Genomic DNA, 8,325 nt, shown 5'->3' with positions numbered 1-8,325 from the left:
AAAGGAGACCTCCTGAATGTGCATCAGCAAACACGTTGACTTTTGAAAATGAGGTACGAACTGTGGATTATATTCATGCTTTGAAAAACAGGGAATTTTGCCATTTGTGACAATATGGATTAACTCAGAGAACATTGTGCTAACAGGAATGAGTCAGGTGTAGACAAACAAACACTGCATGAACTCACCTATAGATGGAATAAAATAAAAAGCTTTCTCCCAGAGTCTGGAGGGGAGGGGGATAGGGAAAGGAGAGATGTTGATCAAATGGCACAAAGCTTTGGTGAGAAATGAGGGGGTAAGCTATGATGTTTTATTGCATAGCAGTGTGATTGCAGTTACAATAGCTAAACAATAAACTCTGGTTCATCTCACAAAGAAATGACAAGTAACAGATGAACAGATGACGGGTGTGGCTGTGTTAATTGACTTGGTTTGATCATTGTAGCTAGTGCATACACACCAGGTTATCACAACGTACCCTATAATTACACATTATGTTTTTTCAATTTAAAAAAAGAATGTGTGTGTCTGTGTCTCTGTGAGGGGGGGGAAGGTAGGCAGTGAATTTCTTAGTGATACCTCTTTCCTCTGAGGCTTGAAAACAATTGAGAGTCTGAAAATAAGTCTTTGAAGAGGAGCAGGAGATAGAGTGGAATAGTAGAATAATTCTTGTTTCTTCTTTGTGATAAAAATCCTCTGAACAAAAGCAACTAAGGAGAGGAAAGAACTCATTTCGGTTGGCTGGTCACAGTCCATCACTGAGGGGAAGGCAGGGCAGGACCTTACAAAGGGACCGGCAGGCACGCCTGCTTGCCATTCCATACCACATGTCCTCTGACCAAGAAACTCATAGCCAAGGAAATACAATGGAAACCATTGAGAAACACTGTTTACTGGCTCACTCACAGATTCATGCTTAACTAGTTTGACCCCCTACCTGGAAATGGTGCTGCCCACAGTAGGCTGGGCCCTCCCCCAACCATCAGCAATCAAGATAAATGCATATAGATATGCCCATGAGTCTCCCTTCTCAGAGACTGTAGGATGTGTTAAAGCTGACCAGAACTCCACCCTCTCATACCAAACTAGAAAGCAGTAAGTGACTGGAAACAGGTCAGGAAGAAAAAAGCTCCCGGAGAATGTCCTTCATCACCTACAGACTCCACTCTCTGTGGTCTCTATGGCAATGAGGACCACTCATGCAAACATCTCTTGTAGCCACTGCATCGCCAGATAGGCTGTTTTTCTAGCTTGGGTTTTCTGTGAAAAGAAGTTGAGGTTATGTCTCATGAATGAGAAAACAGTATTCCTAGAGAGGCAGAGGAAAAAAATCTGAAGAACATGAGATAAATGTAAGGTTTCTGAAGATCTTTGGAAGCGCAGACATAAACCCATTGGCGGATTCAAATACTTTCCTGCTATGGTTGGTGTTTTGCTTTTGCTTTGTGTGCATCTACTCTTCTGGAATGCTTGAGCTAGATCAGTCTCTGAAAAACGCACACACACATTTTTCTGTCACCATGACTGTATGAGCTTATGTTTTTATAGAGATGACCTTGGAAACTTCATGCACATCACTGTCCTTTCTACACAAACATACATACAAGATCGAGAGAGGCAACGTCTCTCGTCACTTAGTCTCTTAACTCATGACAGCTTCAATGATCAAGCAACACGTCTGCACTTTTTGCAACAGCATCTACAAAAAGTGTTGGCATTTACACAGTCTAATAAATAATAAGTAGTTCTGTGTAAGTTTTTAGACTGTGACCAGGCACAAAATAATTATTTACACATAGTGTTTTACTATCCAAACAGAAATCTCCACTAATACCTCACTTCTTGGAATGGGGAGATAACCCAGTGAGCACACCCCTTTTATGACCTGAGTGCAGATTCTCAGTGTCCACATAAAAAGTCAGAGATGGTGGCTCCGACTAACCCCAGCATCTGGGAGAGGGAGACAGACAGAGCTCAAGGGCTCACAGCCATCAGCCTGCCCAAACTGCTGGGCTAGGTTCAGTAAGACCTTCGTTCTGAAAAAGTGAAAATGGCAGTGGAGAATATTGGGTGTTGATTCTGTACCCCATCTTCATGCACACAGGTGAGTGAACCCCCACAGAAACACATACATGTATACACACACTAACTTCTTAATAAAGTCATGCAATTTTGGTAGGATGGATGGATAGATAGATCTTTCTGGATTGTTTGAGGTGGTCTTGGTGATAGGTCATGGTGAAGCTTAAGACAAGGTTTCAGTATAAACCCTCACTTCATTGTTTAAAACTGTAACTTCATTTTGGGTTGTGATGCAGTTTACATATCGAATAACACTATAAAATGATTTTATAAAGATTTTGGAAGGAAAGAGAGGAAAATAACAAGTGAAAAAAAAAAAACAAAACAAAACTACTCTCTCCCAGGAGGAACCAGTTTTGTCTAGGGACAAGGCCCCTGATAGGTTGGTTATTCAGTCTCAAACATTGAACTCCAAACAGAGGCACACATAAGCGATACCACCACCTTTACTGTTTTGTGTCACGCAGGTCTGTGGTCCTTATAATTAAATTTAGATTACTGCAGACTCTTTTCCTTTTATCACATCTATCTATCCTAATGATCAAATTTAGAATAAAATAAAGGAGTATTTTTTATTTGTCCTACAAGACAGCTCAGTAGTGAAAGGCTCTTGCTGCTGGCTAACAAAATGATGTCCCAAGTTCAGTCTTTATGGTAGGAGAGAATTGACTCTTAGAATTTGTCTGCTGTTCTCTCCATAATCACCATGACATGTGTCCACCTTCCATAGAATAAATAATAAATCAGTATAACATATAACATATATGTATATATGTGTGAGATTCTGTCCCCCTTCTTCATACACATAAGAGTGAAAACCCAAAATACACATATATGTGTACAAATCTATACATATATACACTACACATGCATACACAAATAACACATACATATCCATACACACACTAACTTCTTAATAGAGAAAGTCATGCAATTTGTTAGGATTTATATATAGGTAGGATATGTTTGTACACATGTATGTACATATGTGTGTATGTATATATTATGACATCCTTGAATATACCTGCTTTTCAAGTCTTTGCTTCACATTCTTGGTGTCCAGGAACACCTGTAGAAGAAATATTCAAAGATTTATGAACCATGTTTATCTGGATCCTAAAAAAAAAAAATTAAGGACTGAGCTAAATGCCCTACATGAATCATCTTTTAAAAATCGAAAGATGTAAACTACAGTGACTCCATTTTACAGAGATGTGTTTGGAGAACAGCACAGCTTAGAATGACACAGCCTGTACTTGGCAGAGTTACTAGTACAAGTCAGTCCTGTCTGACGCCAAAGCCTTTGCTCCTAACAACTACCTTTGCCTGAGAAAGTATGAGGGGGTGTCAGAGTGAGGGCAGAGATATGGTAGATCACATAGATTCTGAAATGGGTTCCCACCATTAGGCTCTCACACATGACCAAGGGTTTAACTAGGCAGGAATGTTAAATAGTAACAAAAACTCAAACTAGAGTAAGTCAGGCAGGAAAGAATATTTTTTGGCTTATTTACTATAAAAGTTGGTAGCTTCCGGAAGAGAACCAATCTCGTTTGATGTTTTATTTATATAGGCTGGCTGTGTCCATGATGAAGATGATAATTCCTGACATCTTACAATTATTATTATAGTTTCTGTAGTTTGGTACTTCAACAAAATAACCTTCACATCAATAATTTTTTTATTTTTTTGTGTTTGTTCTTTTGCTGGTTAAAGGTCTCTCTGTGTAGTGTGTATCGTTGGCTGTTCTGGAATTCACTCTATAGACCAGGTTGGCCTTGAACTCAGAAGTATCCACCTGCCTCTGCCTCCCCAGTGCTGGGATTAAAGTGTACCATCACCACCCCACATCACACCAATCCTTAAAAGAGAGCTTGGTTGATCTTGAATCACGTGCTCATTTTTAATTAGTTACTACTGAGGGAAAGTGCAGTCCTCCTGTTGGCTAGTCCAAGAAACACAATGTGTTATTTAAAATGGCCCTTTCTAAAGGGTCACACTGCTTGGGCAAAAAAAAAAAAAAAAAAGCTTATTCTGTAGATCAATACTACTGGCATGATGACCTCTTCCCTAAAGCTTTTTCCTTCTTTTTAGCAAGGAAACCATGAACGTACAGAACCACTGCTTCACTCTGAAAATAAAAACACCTTAAGGTAAGAGCCATCCTCGTAGGGGAAAAGTGGAGATGAACTATTTTTATCTGAAATAGGTCTGATGGATCAAAAACAATCTTGGAATCTGTCCTGACAAATCATCTACTGACATGCCTACCAAGAGGGCCACTTTGTTCTCCTCCTCTAGAGTCTTCTCTTCTCTCCAGCCTCCTCCCTCGGACTAGTGGTGAGCAGGTGACTTATATTAAGAACTTGATGTTAGAGCTATTGACAAATTAGCCAGAGTGGGGGGGGGGGAGTTGTTCTTTTCTGTTCTCCTTCCTTTTTTCCTCTAATTGCCTAGAAGACCAAGCTTTTAATTCTCCCCAGAAGACTTCTCTGCACTTTTTTTCCTAGTGAAGAACTCTTCTTATATTGTATCTAATGTATTGTGTGTATTTCCTCATTTTCTTCCCCCCCCCTTTTTAAAAAGATTTATTTCCTGTATGTGTGAGTACACTGTTGCTGTCTTCAGACACACCAGAAGGGGGCATCAGATCCCATTACAGATGGTTGTGAGCCACCATGTAGTTGCTGGAATTTGAACTCAAGACCTCTGGAAGAGCAGTCAGTGCTCTAACCACTGAACCATCTCTCCAGCCCACTTCTCTCCTTCTATCAGTAGCAATGTGCTTAAGCTTCCATGTACTATATTTGTGTCTTAATGGGAGTTATTACCTGTTTAACATATAATGGTGATCAATATATATTGAATTAGTGAATAAAAACGTATTGTTGTTGTTGTTATTATTATATTTGTAAGATGTTAATTCTTCGATTTGGTAAGAGTCAAGATAGTGGGATCCAGAAAATCATTTGTAAAACTCAAAGCACCATGGACATGCCAAAGTTAGCATCTTGATGTATAATCATGTACTCAGATGATTCTCATACTAGATTTTGTGTGAAGTCACAGAATCAAATGTTTAAGGAGGCATAAAATGCATACGTTTAGGTGAGTTTTGGAGTCCAACAGAGCCAGGTTCTCTTGCTAGCTATTCTGGTTGGGTTGTTGTTACTACACAATGTGTGCCTGTAACACTTGGTGGTGTGACACAGGAGCCAGGCAGCACTCACTGAAATCCTTCATGCACTTGTGAGAAATCGAGCTGGAACTGGACCAGAAGCTTCCTTTAATGCTAGCTTTCATAGCATGGCAAAGTGTTTCGGAAACTGGGGAGGGAGAGAACTCACCCATCACAGCAACCTAACGGGCCAGACTTGCCTGCTGTGCAACAGTGACAAACAGTCACTTTCTGATCAGATTTGAGGCCCACTACGCAGAAAGAATGAATACCTGGAACTGTAAACCTAGTCAAAGGCCATGGCTTCGGAAGCCATAGGCCCTCGGGGCCAACTTCCTACTACTGTTTTGTTAATTGGAATGATGTCAGATTTGCCTGGTATTTATATGTATATACATAGATTAGTGCTGCTCTTTGCCCTGGTCAGAGAAACGTCTGTTGCCCTTAGGCACTAGTTGTTGCATAGACCCAATAGCTGATCAATGTGCTAAGAATAAGTGACCGTTAATTACTTGTCCCTTAATAGGGCTCTGAAGCTCCCTCCCCCACAACCAGGCGCAGGAAAGATCACAGAAGAGAGAGCAGGAAGTGTGTTAAGTTTTGGAGGATGGGAACATTCAATCTGAACAGTGGTGGACACACTGACTGCTGGCCGTTCCAAGTCACCATGAACCCTGACGCCTGCAGCTCCTATACTGCCCCTACAACCCAGACAGCCCTGGCCAACAGCTGGCTGAAAGAGGACTTCCCAGGCCTCAATTTTGAATTCTTGATTACCTTACGAGTCAGCACACCCCAACCCACGTCCTACAGGCTTCTGGCAAAGTGACCTTTCTTTGATGCCGTCTACACTTAACTCAACTGCCTAGTGTCCTAGTGCATCCAGAAGGGAGGTACCTGTAGTCAAGGAAGCAGAAGTCAGGGGACCTGCTCACTGCCTTCTGCTGGGGCAACAGGTGACTCTAACACCCTGGCCCGCTGCAGTGGGATTGCCAGCACAGCAGTGACAGCTGTGGAGGTGACCAGGAGCACTGGCTGTACTGGACGTGTGGCTGGCACCAGGAAGACCATGGCAGGGTTCCGACTGGTAGTGAAGTCTGGGCTCCTAGTAAGCGGGGTAGCATGCCACCACTACGACCAGGAAGGGTTGGTGGTGGTGAATGACAACCACATGGTGGCAGCTGGCAGCATGACAAAGGCTGCGCTGAAGACCCTGCAGGCAGCCCATATATCCCTGAAGGTAGAGGTGGAATGTAGCAGCCTAAAGAAGGCCTTGCAGGAGCAGACGCTGGGGCTGTTGCTGGACAGCTTCAGGCCTGAGGAGCTGCATCCCACAGTAGCTGCACTTAAAGCCAGATTCCCCAGGGTGACTGGGGGAGGGTGCGTCACACTGGACAAACTCCACCAGTTCTGTGGGACGCACATTGACGTCATCTCATTGGGGATGCTGACTCAGCCAGCTCCAGGTCTGGATTTTCCCTCAAACTGTTTTGCTGAAAGAAATACTCCAGTACCTCATGCCTGCCAGTCCTAACATCAAAGAAGATGCCACCAGAATAGATGGCTGCGGCTTGTTGGGCCCATGGGATCACACACTTGTAGGTTCGGAGGTCAACAGGAATGCTTGGCTTTAACCTAGGTTTCCTGCTAGCTCTGCCAGCTCCAGCTTCTGTGACTTGCCAGAAGTCTTTGGTGTTTCTTGCCTCAGTTTTCTCATCTGTTAAATAGGTCCTCTAACTGTTCAACCTTACTGGCTCTTGATGACAACTTAAAAAAAAAAAAAAGAGGTTTGGAAGATGTGAAAAAAAGTGCCATAAAACTCTGACATTCTTAACCTGCATGGCAGCAGAGTCTACCTGAACAAGACTGATCCTATCTACATTTCATGATGGACAGGGGAGGGGCTTATAAGGTCCCAACCTCCCTGAGGAGCTATAGGCACCTAATAATGGCCGGAAGAGGGGAAGTCATATTCCTCAGTTGTGTAGCTGCTGGTACATTGCCTTTACTTAGGTAAATAATCCCTGACTCATGCTTAAATACTGTGGGCTACACACACACACACACACACACACACAGAGAGAGAGAGAGAGAGAGAGAGAGAGAGAGAGAGAGAGAGAGAGATAATAGAAATGAAAGTAAGACATGGATTGGGAAAGAAGAATTTGGTGCTAGGGAGAAATGAGAACTTTGAGTAAAGAACATTGTGCATATGTGTGTGTGTGTGTGTGTATACACGCGTGCATGCACGAGTGTTTTTCATGAAAGAATAACATTTTACAAAAAAAAAAAAATATCAAAAACAGAAGAAAAAAGTCACTCACACCATTGTGACCAGACACTGACTACAGCCCCGGAAGGCTCCACAGTGTTAGACTTGTAATTCCCTCACTCCATGACTGGTCACTGATGCTGAACTCTCGCCCAGCGAGCCTCTACGTGGCTTCCGGGGAATAACGGTTTAAGTAGATGCGATGTATCACGCACCCATTGGTTTCTACTAGAAAAAGCGCCACAAACGAACATGGTGGGAACTGCATGACCTTTCCTGAGCGGGCTTCAGGAGTCGCTCCCGTGGATTCTGTCAGCCACAGGCGAGTCACTCGGTCACCCGGTCACTACCAATCGAAAGGAACAGGTTTTAAATCACGCGGGATACAGCATTTTAGTCAGCAGAGAAAAAATTATTCTTCTAAACTTCTCTACCTATAAAATGTGATCCTTTGAGGATTAAAAGAGATGATGAATGCATTTATCTCAGTAAGCCTTCAAATATTCTTCTACTGCTGTACTGTTGAGAAAAGATACATGGGGGAAACCCTTACAGCCAAAAAAAGGCATCCACGAATTCTATCTATCACCCTGACTATTAGAGAATATTACTCCCTCTTGTATTTTCCTCCAAGTGTTCCTTGCTAACCTTTTGTGTTCTGCAGGAATGTATTTATACAACAAGAAATTCTAAACTATGTTTAGACATGTTCATCCTGACTTCCAATCAGTTAACCCAAGTATGCGTTTGTTGAACCCCGTTCATGTGTTTATCACTATTGAGTTCTCTC

The 8,325-nt window shown here is 42.4% G+C and overlaps 1 pseudogene across 1 annotated transcript; it reads left to right on the top strand.

Annotated features, from left to right (window-relative positions):
* Nucleotides 1-5,870: 5,870 nt before the first annotated feature.
* On the top strand, nt 5,871-6,797 carry LOC308434204 (nicotinate-nucleotide pyrophosphorylase [carboxylating]-like; annotated as a pseudogene). The gene has a single exon. The product of its transcript is annotated as a nicotinate-nucleotide pyrophosphorylase [carboxylating]-like (transcript).
* Nucleotides 6,798-8,325: the final 1,528 nt, after the last annotated feature.

The sequence above is a fragment of the Micromys minutus genome (genome assembly GCF_963924665.1).
Source record: "Micromys minutus genome assembly, chromosome: 21".
Classification (NCBI taxonomy): Eukaryota; Metazoa; Chordata; class Mammalia; order Rodentia; family Muridae; genus Micromys; species Micromys minutus.
This window is presented reverse-complemented; position numbering and strand designations above follow the sequence as displayed.